The sequence below is a fragment of the Cetorhinus maximus genome, chromosome 28 (genome assembly GCF_964194155.1).
Source record: "Cetorhinus maximus chromosome 28, sCetMax3.hap1.1, whole genome shotgun sequence".
Taxonomy (NCBI): Eukaryota; Metazoa; Chordata; class Chondrichthyes; order Lamniformes; family Cetorhinidae; genus Cetorhinus; species Cetorhinus maximus.
In genome coordinates this window covers 3,824,655-3,841,135 of record NC_135906.1, presented here as the reverse complement: position 1 = coordinate 3,841,135, position 16,481 = coordinate 3,824,655, and the positions used below count along the sequence as shown (strand labels likewise).

The window sequence follows — 16,481 nt, the reverse complement described above, 5'->3', positions numbered from 1 at the left end:
AATTTGGAAGCTGTTGAGCACGTTGGGCAGAACCCACTGTGAATTTGGCCATGTGAGAGGAATGGCGTATTTCATAATGTCTCTTAACGTGTTTTTTTAAACTGATTTATCACCTCGTTGCAAATTAAGCAAAATAGCCTCCCTTTCTGTTCCACAACACGATCCAGCTCCCAACTCTCTCTTCCCATTCTGCCCTCATCGACGATTTTCCTCTTTTAGGCTACTTTTCCCTCTGTACTTTTTGATTTTGCACTTGATTCTCCTCCTTTATCAACACCACTTTGACACCGATCCATTATATAATTAGGGGCTAATTTAAATTACCGGCAAAAGTAACAATGCGCAACCTCCCACGTCCACCGGTCTTGTAACCAAGATGGTCTCGCGGGATAGGGTCATTTTGCTCACTGCACTTGCGTGCCTGGAATTTGTGGGGTGTACCGATTGAACCGTCAGGGTGCTTTGGATGCAGAGGGAGCGCACAGCTCTCAGTCAATGTTGTGTGCAATCAGCACACACCTCACTTCACGTGCCCCAGCTTTGCGTGAGTATCACTTCAGTAATAGCAGTAAGAAAAGAACTACCCGGACAGAAACCAGCGGAATCTGGAAACCCAGTGTGAGGGCAACAGTCAACAAAGTGAACTCAGAACCCTGATGGGCCTGCAGGTTGCCCACCACTGCTATAAACTCAATGCCGCATGATTACTGAATGGGAGGTATTAACCTTCTCTGACCCTGGGCAGCACACCTAGTTGGAATGACTAAGGTATTGTAACCTCTAACTCCCACGTCAGAGTAAGGTTTCAAAGGGAGTGACGAGGAATCAAAAGATATTTATTTGTGGGGTGCAAATGTTACAGGTTTGGACTGATAAATGGAAGTAAGTTGTCCAGCTCTTAACTGTAAATGCACAAGGATTGCTTCAGTATCTGAGGAGTCGTGAATGATGCTGAACATTGCACAATCATCAGCAAACATCCCCACTTCTGACTTTGACAGAAGGAAGGTCATTAATGAAGTAGCTGAAGATGGTTGGGCCTAGGACACTACCCTGAGGAACTCCTGCAGTGATGTTCTAGAACTGAGATGATTGACCTCCAATAACCACAATCATTTTGCTTTGTGCTGGGTATGACTCCAACCAGTGGAGAGTTTTCTGCCAATTCCCATTGACTCCAGTTTTGCTAGGGCTCCTTGATGCCACACACGGTCAAATGCGGCCTTGATGTGAAGAGCAGTAACTCTCCCCTCGCCTCGGGAGTTCAGCTCTTTTGTCCATGTTTGAACCAAGGATGTAATGAGGTCAGGAGCTGAGTGACGCTTAATTATTGCTGAGTAAGTGCCACCCGATTGGAATGTGTCGACACATTGCATCACTGCTGATGGAGAGTCATCTGTGGGGTGGTCATCGGCCAGGTTAGATTTGTCCTGCTTTTTGTGGACAGGACATATGTAGGCAGTTTTCTAGATTGCTGGGTCGATGCCAGTGTTGTGATGCTGAACTGAAACAGCTTGCTTAGGGGGCGTGGTTAGTTCAGGAGCACAAGTCTTCAGTGCTATTGCTAGATGTTGTCAGGTCCCCTAGCCATTGCAGTATCCGGCCTTCAGCCGTTTCTTGATATCATGTGGAGTGAATCAAATTGGCTGATGACTGGCATATGTGATGCTGGGGACCTCCTGGAGGAGGCAGAGATGGATCATCCACTCAGCAGTTCTGGCTGAAGTCTTTTGTGCTGATTGTACTTGGCTCCCTCTTTAATTTAGGACGGGGATATTGGTGGAGCCACCTGTTCAGTTAGTTTAATTGTCCACCTCCATTCACATTTGGATGTGGCACTGCTGCCGATCTTAAATCTGATTCATTAGTTGTGGGATCACTTGGCTCTGTCAAATGCTGCTTTGTTTAGTAGGCAAGTAGACCTGTGTTGTAGCATGTCCCTCAAGTGCTTGATCCCTTTGGCCATCCATGTTGTTTGAAAAATATCAGCTGATAGTCAGTGAACCACAGGCTCTGCACAGTTGCTTTGTGGGACTCCATGAAGGCAGATGTTTGTGTGCTGCAGTGCCCATTGTGACCTGTGGGGTGTCTGGCTCTCCCAGTGTGACAGGACGTTTGAGAGGAATGTAGCACAAAGGTGTTGGCAGAGCAAGGGTTAATGTAGGATTGGGGAACAGTACCACCCATGATATGATGTAGCGAGTCACATGACAGTAGACTATGTTGTAGAGTCTGAAAGGAGGCAGCAGGGAGACAGTCCACGCATGACGGTACCTTGGATATGTATATAGTTATGGGTTACCAAATAAATGGTTTATGTTCAACCAAACAAGTGAGACACCAAGCAACCTTACAACATGGTGCCAGTGAAGGATGGAGCCCAGAATCCCAGGGAAGCTGGAGAAGAAACCTAGATTCTCAAAGCATGAAAAACTAAAACCTAAGCCTGACCTGAGACACATGCACCTAAATTGAAGACACAGTTGGCGACAAAGCTCCATTGTAGACATGGAGGCGGAAGGACTCCACCAGGTCACACGGACGTCTGTTGTCAGACCTGTAGTGTCAAAGGTTCTAGCTAGATCAAAGTAAAAAGCAAAATTCACATGCGGCCAGACGGGTCGATCCGTTCCAGGATAGACTTCCTGTTTGTGTCCCGAGCATTTGTGGTCAGATCCACCAACGCCTGGACAAACCGCTAACTCCTGACGAACTGACTAAGGCCCTTGAGTCCTTTGAGAAGAGTAAAACTCCCGGAAGCGACGGCTTGCCGGCGGAGTTGTATTCGGCTCTGTGGGACTTGATCGGCCCAGACCTGCTAGGGGTGTACGAGAGTATGCTCCTGGCCGGTAGTATGTCAGAATCCATGAGGAAAGGCATCATCACCCTCATCTACAAGCACAAGGGGGAAAGGGAGGAAATTAGAAATTGGCGACCCTTTTCACTGTTGAATGTGGACTATAAGATTCTGTACAAGGTCATCGCCAATCAGGTCAAATCCGTTCTGGAATTGGTGATCCACCCTGACCAGACCTGCACTGTGCCGGGCAGGAAGATCTCTGACAGCCTCGCGCTGCTCAGGAATACGATTGCCTATAGAACCATAGAACACTACAGCACAGAAAACAGACCATTCGGCCCTTCTAGTCTGTGCCAAAATATTATTCCACTAGTCCCATTGACCTGCACCTAGTCCATAACCCTCCAGACCTCTCCCATCCATGTATCTATCTAATTTATTCTTCAAACTTAAGAGTGAGCCCGCATTTATCACATCAGATGGTAGCTCGTTCCACACTCTCACCACTCTCTGAGTGAAGAAGTTCCCCCTAATGTTCCCCCTAAACCTTTCCCCTTTCACCCTAAAGCCATGTCCTCTCATGTTTATCTCTCCTAATCTAAGTGGAAAGAGCCTACTCGCATTTACTCTGACTATACCCCTCACAATTTTGTAAACTTGTATCAAATCTCCCCTCATTCTTCTACGCTCCAAGGAATAAAGTCCTAACCTGTTTAATCTTTCCCTGTAACTCAACTCCTTAAGACCCAGCAACATCCTAGTAAATCTTCTCCGCACTCTCTCAATCTTACTGATATCCGTCCTGTAGTTAGGCGACCAGAACTGCACACAATACTCCAAAGTTGGCCTCACCAACCTCACCATAACATCCCAACTCCTATACTCAATACTTTGATTTATGAAGGCCAGTATGCCAAATGCTTTCTTTACAACCTTGTCTCCCTGTGACGCCACTTTCAGGGAATTATGTATCTGAACTCCCAGATCCCTTTGTTCCTCTGCACTCCTCAGTGCCCTACCATTTACTGTGTATGTCCTACCTTGGTTTGAGCTTCCAAAAATGTAAATGTAATCCTGCCTATGTGCAGGACAGGGGTGTGGACACCTGCCTCATCATCCTGGATCAGGAGAAGGCCTTTGACAGAATATCGCACACCTACATGGTGGATGTGCTCTCCAAAATGGGGTTTGGGGAGGGAATTCGCAATTAGATCCAACTGCTCTACACTAACAGCGCAGTCTCAATCAATGGGTGGGAATCAGATAGCTTTCCAATTAAATCTGGAGCCAGGCAGGGCTTCCCTCTGTCCTGTTTGTGTGTTGCATAGAACCCTTTGCTGAGTCCATCAGGAAGGATCCGGGCAAAAGAGGAGTGACAATCCCAGGCAGTGGAGGCACTCAGATCAAAGCCTCCCTGTACATGGACGATGTCGCCATCTTCTGCTCGGATCCGCTGTCGGTGTGCAGACTGATCCACATCTGCGACCAGTTCGAACTGGCCTCGGGAGCCAAAGTAAATCGTGGGAAGAGCGAGGCCATGTTCTTTGGGAACTGGGCTGACCGATCCTTTGTCACCTTCACCGTCAGGGCTGACGGCCTGAAGGTGCTGGGGATATGGTTTGGAGGGACCGGGGCATGCATTAGAAACTGGAAGGAGCGAGGGTCTATGGTGCAAAGAAAACTGGGCATGTGGGAGTGACGCTCCCTCTCCATTGCGGGTAAGAACCTGGTCATCAGGTGTGAGGCACTCTCGCTGTTGCTGTACGTGGCGCAGGTCTGGCCCATTCCACACTCCTGCGTGGTGGCGCTCACCCGAGCCATCTTCTGCTTTATCTGGAGGTGGAAAATGGATCGTGTCCGCAGGGACGCGATGTACAAGCCTCTAGATAAAGGGGGAGAAAATGTGCCCAACAAGCCCTCAAACTGTGTGAGGCTGCATCAAGCTGTGCGTAGATCCTCAGTACGCATACACCAAGTCTCACTACGTGCTGAGGTTCTACCTGTCCCCGGTGTTGCGAAGGATGGGTCTGGCCACGCTGCCGCGGAACGCTCCAAGTAATTGGACCGTGCCGTACCACCTGTCCCTGGTGGAAAAATCTATGCAGAGAAACACCTTTGACCACAAGTCCATCAGGCAGTGGTCAGCACGTAACGTCTTAGAGGCCCTGAGGGAAAAGGAGAGGGTGGATCCTGTGGGATGGTTCCCCGAGCAGACTGTCAAAGTCATTTGGCAGAATGCCTCATCGCCAGTACTTTCCAACAAGCACCAAGACGTAGCTTGGCTGGTGGTGAGAAAGGCCCTCCCCCGTCATCCTTCCTACATGCCAGGAGTCTCACCCCCTCTGCACGTTGCCCTCGAGGTGGCTGTGGTGGGGAAGAGACCGTTGTTCACCTCCTTGTGGATTGTGCCTTTGCAAAGAAGGTCTGCAGAGAGATGCAGTGGTTTCTGTCGAGGTTCATCCTGAGCAGTTCTGTGACACAGGACTCTGTGCTTTACGGGCTGTTCCCAGGGACACACACTGAGACGAACATCAACTACCGCTGGAAGATCATCAACTCGATGAAAGACACTCTTTGGTCTGCCCGAAACTTGTTGGTCTTCCAGCGCAAAGAGTTGTCCCCAACCAAGTGTTGCAAACTGGCACAATCCAAGGTCCAGGACTACGTGCTGAGGGACGCACTAAAGCTTGGGGCAGCCACCACAAAGGCGCAATGTGGAAGGGTCGCTGTCTAAGACCTTTCTGCCATAGGGCACCTAGGGGCTGGGAAATGTTGAGAGCCCCTCGGGCTGCACAGCTGAAAATGAATGTCTGCAATGAATACTAATTGTATTGAAGCACCTCAGAGAGCAACATGGTGTATGTTGATAACTCCGATACCTTTGTCTGATTGTCTGTAATGACCATATTGAAATGATTGTAATATTCATTGATTGTATTGATGCACCTTGTGATCCATGTGTAAAAGTTGAATCTGATTGTAGTTTTGTGATGGTGATTTTGAAATGTTTGTAATGTTCTTCCAGATATTTTATGAATAAAGCATATTTTTCATTAAAACAAAATCTGTTCTTATCAGTTTAATATCTGATACGTCCCTTATCTGGGGACCATATATTAAATTGATTTTTGGAGCAGGGAGATGGAACAGGATCTTTCTCCGTCCACTCCACACATCGACCTGGTATTGCAGCATCTTCAGGAATGGTGCAGTTTTGCCCTCTACAGGGTGAAAGGGAAACTGAAAAGAAGAAAAAGTCATTCAGAGCATTGTCCTGCTTTCCATCATTGATCTGGTTGAACTGAACTTGTGCTGAGTGGCAGGACAGGCTCATTGGTGCCAGAATGAGTGATGCCCCCTGTTGGATTTTGGTGCAACTGCAGGGCTGCTGCTGGTGTGCACTTGTGCTGCTTGTCAGGGCGGAGCCCGGGACTGGACGATGCCCCCTGTTGGGTTTTGAGGCTGTTGCAGGCACTGCTTCAGTGAGGCAGCATCAAGCAAGAAACGTCCTGATGCTCAATGCTGGCTGTCGGGTCTTCAGCCCGTGTTCGGCCACACGCAGCAAAACGGACGGTGAAGCCGGAGGCTGGTGAAGACGGGACGGGCGCATGGGTTTCTGGGTTATCGCTTCTCAGCCTTTTGGCTAAGATCAGTTGTAGTGAAGCGATGGCTAAAACCAAAGGAGCCCCAAACCAGGGGGTACTTAACACCGTTCGGGTCACGGTGAAGGACAGTGAAGGAGGAGCACCCATGGATCGGGCCTTCCTCATCAAGCGGATCCTGTTGAAGGCGTGTGGATTTGAAGCGGAGGAGAGCTACTCCCTGCGAGACTTCCCCAGCGCTGGATATTTCGACGTGACCTTCAGGAATGTTGCTGCCTTCGTCAAGTTCCTGAAGGTGTTCGAGGAGAAGAGAGACCAGCCGGAGATGAAGATCCTGACGGTGGAGCCGCTCTTTGCTCTGCCGTTGCAACGGGACCGTGTGGTGACGGTGCATCTCTACAACCCCCACGTCCCTGTCGCCGACGTGTTCACCTTCCTCGCTAGGTACGTCGACAAGGTTGGGAGCTGCACCGAGGTTAGAGACGCCTTCGGGATTTGGACCAGCAAACGCCAGGTCAAGGTCACGCTCAAGACCGACGGTAAGGGAGCCATCTCCATCTCCTTCCAGCTTCACTATCGGGAGAAGCCGTGGCTACCTTGTCTCCGATGGGCAGCCCCAACTTTGTCACTCATGCGGCAAGTCGGGGCATGTGGCGGCCAACTGCAGCGCCGCCCTCTGCAAGAACTGCAAACAGGAAGGGCACCAGACAAAGGACTGCAAACAGACTAAGTACTGCAACTTGTGTGGCGAGGCAGGTCACCTCTACAGGACCTGCCCCAAATGCTGCCTCACTTATGCACAGGCAGCCAAAGCCAACGAGGGGGAAGCAGAAGAAATGCTTCCTGTCACTACTACCAAGGACACTTGCAACACTCCAACCACCATGGCCCCCAGTGAGAACAACGGGACAAAGGAGGATGCAGAGAGAGACAAGGTGGAGGAAAAGATTGAGGCAGCAGACAGCCAATCAGCAGCACTGCCCGTGAACCTCCCACTCCTCAGGAGAGCGAATCAATGGAGGAGGAAGCAGCAGAAAATCAGCAGGGGGAGTGGCGGCTGGTGAAGAGAGCCAAAAGGAAGAAGGGGCTAAGAAGGGACCAAGCCACTTCCCAGACAAGTGGCAAGAGGCGTCTCCCATCCGACGCGGATGAAAAGGGCAGCTGCTCTTCGGACAAAGATGTGCCAGGGCGGCACCTACAGAAGAAGCGGCAAAGCTCTAGGGAGTTGTAGAGTGAGACACCCGAGCTCCAGAACATTGGAGACAATGAGGAGACCATCGCACCCCAACTTTGCCTACAACCCGAAGAGGCCAGCTCACCCCAGCCCCAGCAATCTGGGAGCAGTGAAGCGCTCAGCGCACCCCAGCTCCGGGAAGCCGGGAGCAGCGACGCCAAAGAGGGGGAGAGGATTGGAGAAGCTTCTCCAACAGAGGACATTTCAAATCCCGTTCTCTGCACGAAACCCCAGATGCCACCAGAGCAGAACATCTCCAATGGGGAGGTTCAGGACAGTTTCCTCAGCCCATCCAAAGTGAGGCAATTTGTGAACACTATGGGTATGCAGGAGCAGACCAAAGGTCTGGGACTCTCAGAGGCAACAGGTTTGGTAAGAGACTAAATGCTTTAAAATGGGTGTAAAGATTGTATCCATAAATGTGTGTAGCATTAAATCTACTACGCGATGTGTTGCGACCTTGGACTACCTTGCCAAGGTCAAAGCTGACCTGTTGTTTCTGCGGGAGTGTGCGATACCGCACCTCAGCTCCTACAGGCAATGGTCACGATGCTGGTCCCATGGGCCATCGATCAGATCGGGCGGAAACGACTCTCGTTCCTCCGGCCTGGGTATTCTGCTGCGGGGAGGCAACTTCACCGTCTCCGAGGTCAAGGAGGTGGTGGGCGGGCGACTCCTCATAGCAGACATAATGTACAAGAATGCTCCACTCCGGTTAATTAACGTGTATGGCCCGTCACAAGGGGCCGAGCGGCTGGAGGTTTTTCAGCAGCTCCCACTGCTGCTGGCGACCTCCAGGCCGGTCATTCTGGGCGGTGACTTCAACTGCATCATCAATGCAGCTGGACGATCCGGCAGGGCCGGCAGCAGATTGGACGCTACGTCCAGATCCCTGATCGAAACAGTTAAGGGTGCCAAGCTGCACGACGCCTTCTGCAACCCTGCATACGGAGCGCAGCGTAGATACACCTGGTCGCAGCCAGATGTGTCCAAAACCGTTCCTGGATAGACTTGCTATTTGTATCACAAGCGTTCGCAGTCAGATCCACTGACGTCAAGCCGGTGTTCTTCACTGACCACTGCCTCCTACTGGCTGACTGTCACTTACAGGAAGACCAGAGGGTTGTCCGGGGGACATGGAAGCTAAACGTGCAACTGTTAACCCCAGAGAACATTGAGGAACTCAAGAGGGATTACAAAGGTTGGGGAACCGTGAAACCCCTCTTTGAGTCCCTGACACCCTGATGGGAAGTGATCAAGGGAAACATCAAGAGGTTTTTCATCCTCAAAGGCACCCAGAAAGCTAGAAAGGAACAGAGGGAAATGTCCCGACTCCAGAAAAACATGCAGAATCTGCTCCGGCTGCAGTCGTTGGAGGTCGATGTCAAGGAGGAATTCCAAGAGGTGAACAGCCAGCAAGCCTCGCTCTTTGCCTCGGAGGCCTCCAAGATCATCTTCCGTTCCAGAGTCCGCTCTGTGGAGCAGGATGAGATGTGCTCACACTTCTTCTTCCAAAAGGTACACACAGAGAGCCCTGTGATCAGCAGCCTGAAGGAAGAAGATGGTTCAGTAAAGTCATCGCAGTCCGACATTTTGAGGATCAGCAAATCCTTTTATGTCGGATTGTATGACGTGAAGCCCACAGACAGTACAGAGTCCCAGTCCTCCCTGTCCTCCATTACAAAGGGCTTTGATGACAGTACATGGGAGAGTCTGGACAAACATGTTGGATGTGCTCTCAAAAAGGGATTTGGGGAGGGAATCCACAACACGGCAGGAGTCTCACCCCCTCTGCACGTTGCCCTCGAGGTGGCTGTGGTGGGGAAGAGACCGTTGTTCACCTCCTTGTGGATTGTGCCTTTGCAAAGATGGTCTAGAGAGAGATGCAGTGGTTGCTGTTGAGGTTCATCCTGAGCAGTTCTGTGACACAGAACTCTGTGCTCTACGGGCTGTTCCCAGGGACACACACCGAGACAAACATCAACTGCAGCTGGAGGATCATCAACTCGGTGGAAGACGCTCTTTGGTCTGCCCGAAACTTGTTGGTCTTCCAGCGCAAATAGTTGTCCCCGACTGAGTGTTGCAGACTGGCACATTCCAAGGTGCAGGACTACGTGCTGAGGGACGCACTAAAGCTTGGGGCAGCCACCGCAATGGCGCAATGGGGAAGGGTCGCTGTCTAAGACCTTTCTGCCATAGGGCACCGAGGGGCTGGGAAATGTTGAGAGCCCCTCGGGCTGTACAGCTGAAAATGAATGTCTGCAGTGAATACTAATTGTATTGAAGCACCTCAGAGAGCAACATGATGTACGTTGATAACTCCAATACCTTTGTCTGATTGTCTGCATTGACCAGATTGAAATGATTGTAATATTCATTGAATGTATTGATGCACTTTGTGATCCATGTGTAAAAGTTGAATCTGATTGTAGTTTTGTGATGGTGATTTTGAAATGTTTTGGAATGTTCTTCCAGATATTTTATGAATAAAGTATATTTTTCATTAAAAAAAAATCTGTTCTTATCAGTTTAATATCTGATACGTCCCTTATCCGGGGACCAAATATTAAATTGATTTTTGGAGCAGGGAGATGGAACAGGATCTTTCTCCGTCCATTCCACACATCGACCCGGTATTGCAGCGTCTTCAGGTATGGTGCAGTTTTGCCTTCTACAGGGTGAAAGGGAAACTGAAAAGAAGAAAAAGTCATTCAGAGCATTGTCCTGCTTTCCATCATTGATCTGGTTGAACTGAACTTGTGCTGAGTGGCAGGACAGGCTCATTGGTGCCAGACTGACTGATGCCCCCTGTTGGATTTTGGTGCAACTGCAGGGATGCTGCTGGTGTGCACTTGTTCTGCTTGTCAGGGTGGAGCCCGGGACTGGACGATGCCCCCTGTTGGGTTTTGAGGCTGTTGCAGGCGCTGCTTCAGGGAGGCAGCATCAAGCAAGAAACGTCCTGATGCTCAATGCTGGCTGTCGGGTCTTCAGCCTGTGTTCGGCCACACGCAGCAAAACGGACGGTGAAGCCGGAGGCTGGGGAAGACGGGACGGGCGCATGGGTTTCTGGGTTATCGCTTCTCGGACTTTTGGCTAAGATCAGTTGTAGTGAAGCGATGGCTAAAACCAAAGGAGCCCCAAACCAGGGGGTACGTAACACCGTTCGGGTGGCAATGAAAGACAGTGAAGGAGGAGCACCCATGGATCGGGCCTTCCTCATCAAGCGGATCCTGTTGAAGGCGTGTGGATTTGAAGCGGAGGAGATCTACTCCCTGCGAGACTTCCCCAGCGCTGGATATTTCTACGTGACCTTCAGGAATGTTGCTGCCTGCGTCAAGTTCCTGAAGGTGTTTGAGGAGAAGAGAGACCAGCCGGAGATGAAGATCCTGACGGTGGAGCCGCTCTTTGCTCTGCCGTTGCAACGGGACCGTGTGGTGACGGTGCATCTCTACAACCCCCACGTCGCTGTCGCTGACGTGTTCACCCTCCTCGCCAGGTACGTCGACAAGGTTGGGAGCTGCACCAAGGTTAGAGACGCCTTCGGGATTTGGACCAGCAAACGCCAGTTTAAGGTCACGCTCAAGACCGATGGTAAGGGAGCCATCTTCCATCCTCCTTCCAGCTTCACTATCGGGGGAAGCCGTGGCTACCTTGTCTACACTGGGCAACCCAAACTTTGTCACTCATGCGGCAAGTCTGGTCATGTGGCGGCCAACTGCAGCGCCGCCCTCTGCAAGAACTGCAAACAGGAAGGGCACCAGACAAAGGACTGCAAACAGACTAAGTACTGCAACCTGTGTGGTGAGGCAGGTCACCTCTACAGGACCTGCCCCAAACGCTGCCTCACTTATGCACAGGCAGCCAAAGCCAACGAGGGGGAGGCAGAAGAAATGCTTCGTGTCACTACTACCAAGGACACTTGCAACGCTCCAACCACCATGGCCCCCAGTGAGAACAATGGGACAAAGGAGGACGCAGAGAGAGACAAGGTGGAGGAAAAGATTGAGGCAGCAGACAGCCGATCAATAGCACTACCCCCTGAACCTCCCACTCCTCAGGAGAGCGAATCAATGGAGGAGGAGGAAGCAGCGGAAAATCAGCAGGGAGAGTGGCAGCTGGTGAAGAGAGACAAAAGGAAGAAGAGGCTAAGAAGGGACCAAGCCACTTCCCAGACAAGTGGCAAGAGGCGTCTCCCATCCGACGCGGATGACAAGGGCAGCTGCTCTTCGGACGAAGAAAGGCAAGTGCAGCACCTACAGAAGAAGCGGAAAAGCTCTAGGGAGTTGGAGGACGAGAAACCCGAGCTCCAGAACACTGGAGACAATGAGGAGACCAGCGCACCCCAACTTTGCCTACAACCCGAAGAGGCCAGCGCACCCCAGCCCCAGCAAGCTGGGAGCAGTGAAGCGCTCAGCGCACCCCAGCTCCGGGAAGCCGGGAGCAGCGACGCCAAAGAGGGGGAGAGGATTGGAGAAGCTTCTCCAACAAAGGACATTTCAAATCCCGTTCTCTACACGAATCCCCAGATGCCACCTGAGCAGAACATCTCCAATGGGGAGGTTCAGGACAGTTTCCTCAGCCTATCCAAAGTGAGGCAATTTGTGAACACTATGGGTATGCAGGAGCAGACCAAAGTTCTGGGACTCTCAGGCAACAGGTTTGGTAAGAGACTAAATGCTTTAAAATGAGTGTAAAGATTGTATCCATAAATGTGCGCAGCATTAAATCTACTACGCAATGTGTTGCGACCTTGGACTACGTTGTCAAGGTCAAAGCTGACCTGTTGTTTCAGCAGGAGTGTGCGATACCGCACCTCAGCTCCTGCAGGGGTCCAAGTGAGGCCTCACCCTCCCACTTCAATCCAGCTTCACTCTCTGCAACATCAAACATTCCAGTTAGAGAGGGGAAAGGGGGACGTCCAACATCTAGAGGATCAATGTCCTACCAGCTTCAGGTACAAGATCTCTCCTTCCTCTGGGACCTAACCACAACTCCCTTGTGGCACCACAGTTACCCACATGGCAACAGGCACAAATGTCAATGCTCGATTCCTCCAATGGGGTCCAGCTAAACAAGAGAAATAGCCCATCAACCAGGTTGTGCATCACATCCCCACACAACATCTCTGAGGGAGAGAGAGGGAACTGACACATTCTGCACCTTCTGGAAAGTACAAGCTTTGTTCCTGGAATCCCTCTGATCCAATGGAGCAACTTTCAGGTGACAGGTGATGAAAATCTGAGGGACACATTCAACACAAGTCATGATTCAGTGACTCCCTCCCAACATGGAGACCCCAATGATCAGCTTCCTCTTACCAAGGAACGGTCATCTCCAAGGAAACGGAACGCATCCAGGTCAAACCGGAGCTTGTCCAGCTCCCGCTCGTCTCTTGGCAACATAAAGGTTGAAAAGGAGTCCTCAGCTTTGCTGTCCAGGAGGCAACTGAAGAAAGATTAAAAAGGGACAGGAAGTGAATCAAGTGAAGCCATTGAGATGGGACCAGCTGGAGAAAGCAGAGAGCTCCTTACCCATTGTGGTCAATGAAGCTATATCTCGGGGTGGAGTCCTTGTCTGGGCTCAATGTAGCTACACAGCGGTCAATGTAGAGCTTCAGGGGCATGTGGTTGGTCATTGAAACAGAGGCCTCAATGTGAATGAGCTCACCAAGGTAGTAGACAGTCGAAGTGCGCTCTGTAAGCCAGTCACCTGAAGTACCTGAGGACAAGAGTTAGAGACAGTGGCTGTAACTCCCAGTGAGTGACTACAGGAAATCACTCCCCATCCACCCATCACATACCCTTCATTAGGCGCAGAGAGAATGACAGATTCCCTTCTCCAGACTTGGTGGAGCTGAATGGGATCCAGGTGGGCTTGATGGGGTCACTGCTCACATTGCCCTTCCTGGAAAGGCAGGGGAGTCATTTTAGGACATCTTCAGAGACCACCAGCAGCTGTAGATCTTATTGACAAAGAGGGTAAAGATTCTCACCTAAAATAACGACTCAATGGGAACAACAGCTCCATTCGTTCTCACAATGACAGATCCATGATACTCTGGGGTGTGGTTCAGGTGGGTGGTGTAGATGAGGAAATCTCCAATCATCTGAAAGAATCAGGTGAAGGAATGAAGAACTGATCTGAAATGAGAATGTTCTGCAGAGGGCTTAACAATCAAGTCATCCCATCCCCTGAAAACAATTCTGAGGGGGATTGACAGGGTCAGTGTGAAGAGGCTGCTTCCCCCCAGCCGGAGGAGAGTTGATTATTAGGGGTAGGCATCTCAGGTCAGGGGGTCACTTAAGATTAATGTGACAGGGAATTACTTCATTCAGCAGGTGGTGAATCTTTGGGATTCTAGCCCAGAGAGCTGTGAATGCTCAGTCACCGAGTACATTGGAGACAGATGGATTTATTTTGGGGAATGAAGGGAATGTTATGATGTGGCAGATGATGCTAGTCGGGTGGATCAAATCTACGAGGGAAACTTGATCAGGCACTCAACTGTTTTGCAATTAGTATATTATTTTGATTTCAGTGCCCGGAATTCAGGAACAGCAAAGACTGCCACAAATTCAGGAGGTTTAGATAAAAATGTAAACATTTAAAGAAAAGATTAAGCACATCCATTAGGTCTACAAATTACTATAAGAACTCCCAAAATTCTGATTAATCTGGCTCCCAGTGACACCTTCATTAAGGCAACAGTTAAAAAACAGATTTGTACAGACCCAGGCAAAGCAACACCACCTGGACAGGAGAATTCAATACGAGTTGACACATCCTTGGTTCCTTTAGACAGGAACTTGATGCAGAGGCTGGAGGCTTCTCACATTTGCGAAAGATCTTAGGATGTCTTCACCACTGACTCAGCCTCATCCCCTCTACAGGTAAATTCCATTGTTCCCATATCTTGTTGCAACTTCACTTTTCATAATATAAAAGTTTAGTACTAATTTATCAGTAACCTTTGAAAAAATTAACACTTCAGCTTAGTTCTGAAAGCTGGGAGTCACATCCCACCATCGCTTGGAAATTCAAGCTATCCGAATTTTATTGAAAAAGCAAATTTTCATCACATCTTATTCTAAACCTGGTTCGATTAAAGTGGACTGAAACCTCCAGGTCGATTGATCTGAATGAGGGGAATAGAGCTGAAAATCCTCAAAACAACAAAAGGCAAAGCTTGGAGGATCCAAAGAGAAGGTTCAAGACCAATGGGGCTGATGTCATAGGTTGGAGAGACTCAGGGACCAGTTAAAGTAAAGTACAATACAAGATAGAAAGCTAATTTGTAGTTTTATAAAGCAGGAGACAGCTATCTCCTCAATATCATTGACATCTCACCCATTGTTGGAATGAAGAGTGGGAAACAACCTACAGCCCAAGCTTAGAGCAAGAGCTGAGGATTCCCATTACCTGCAACCTGCTGCCACACTCATGGAGTCCATAGTCAAAGAGGACAGTGTGGTTCTGAGAGTAGATCCTGGTTGGCCAACAACCTGCTGTCCCCGGGGTCAGGTCAGCAGCTTTGATCAGGTGCCTGGTTCCAAATAAATCCAGCTGGACCCTGAGCAGCAGCTTGTCCTCTCCACACTGCACCATCACAGTCTGCAGTGGAGACACACTTCCACCCTCAGACACACGGAAATGGGAACCAAAGGGAGGCCCAGGAGGAGAGACTGTCTGAGGCACAGGGGTGGCTTTGACTCTGGCCTAGAAACAGTTGCCAAGTATCAGAGCCACAAACAGCTCCAGCTAACACCAGCCCTGGGAACAAAGCCCTCACTACAAAATCCCCCATGATACCAAACAACTCACCATCCCTTCAGCCACCGAGCAGCACCTTTTATACACACAAGCCGCACTCACCTGACACCAATGAGACCAGGAGCTGCAACATTGAACCAATTAACCAGCCCCAATCTCCACAATCTCCACCAATGACAGAGCTCATGGGTTTATTACCAGGAAGGCCGATTTTATTTGGACCAATAGGAGTTGGTCTGGGGGGGGAATGATGTCGATGAACAAATGGGAAGGTGCGTGATAGGGTGGAGGGCAGGAGAGATTAAAGGATAAAAGGTTTCATGGTACATAAGCCAAAGGCAGTGGTAATGGGTAAAGTAAAGAAACAAAAGATGTGTCCAGATGAGGTGTGAATGGCTGCATAGCAACCGTCTGAATGTACCGTAGAATCGTAGAATGTTTACAGCACAGAAAGAGGCCACTCGGCCCATCGTGTCTGCCCCGGCTGAAGAACGAACCCCCCCCAGCCAAATCCCACTTTCCAGCACTTGGTCCGTAGCCCTGCAGGTTCCGGCAGTTGAGGTGCATATCCAGACACCTTTTCAATGAGTTGAGGGTTCCGGCCTCTACTCCCCTTTCAGGCAGTGAGTTCCAGACCCACACAATCCTCTGGGTGAGAAAAGGTTTTCCACATCTCCCCTCTAATCTTTCAATCAATCACTTAAAATCTATATCCCCTCGTCAATGTGCTCTCTGCTAAAGTAAATAGGCCCTTCCCATCCAGTCTATCCAGGCCCTTCACAATTTTGTACATCTCAATCAAATCTCCCCTCAGCCTCCTCTGTTCCAAGGAGAACAACCCCAGCCTCTCCGATCTTTCCTCATATTTGCAATTTTCCAGTCCAGGCAACACCCTGTTAAATCTCCTCTGTTCCCTCTCGAATGCAATTACATCCTTTCTGTAACAAGGTGACCAGAACAGCACACAGTACTCAAGTCGTGGCCTAACTAATGTTTTCTATAGTTCCAGCATAACCTCCCTGTTCTTATATTCTACACCTCGGCTAAGAAATGAAAGGATTCCATCTGCCTTCTT

At 49.9% G+C, this 16,481-nt stretch overlaps 1 non-coding gene and 1 pseudogene across 1 annotated transcript; both read left to right on the top strand.

Annotated features, from left to right (window-relative positions):
* The first annotated feature begins 5,843 nt into the window (after positions 1 to 5,843).
* LOC144669161 (U2 spliceosomal RNA) lies at positions 5,844 to 6,017 on the top strand (annotated as a pseudogene).
* A 4,096-nt stretch (positions 6,018 to 10,113) lies between these two features.
* Positions 10,114 to 10,303, top strand: LOC144669187 (U2 spliceosomal RNA). Its single transcript, XR_013573623.1, has one exon. It is a non-coding gene; the product is annotated as a U2 spliceosomal RNA (small nuclear RNA).
* The last annotated feature ends 6,178 nt before the right edge of the window (positions 10,304 to 16,481 follow it).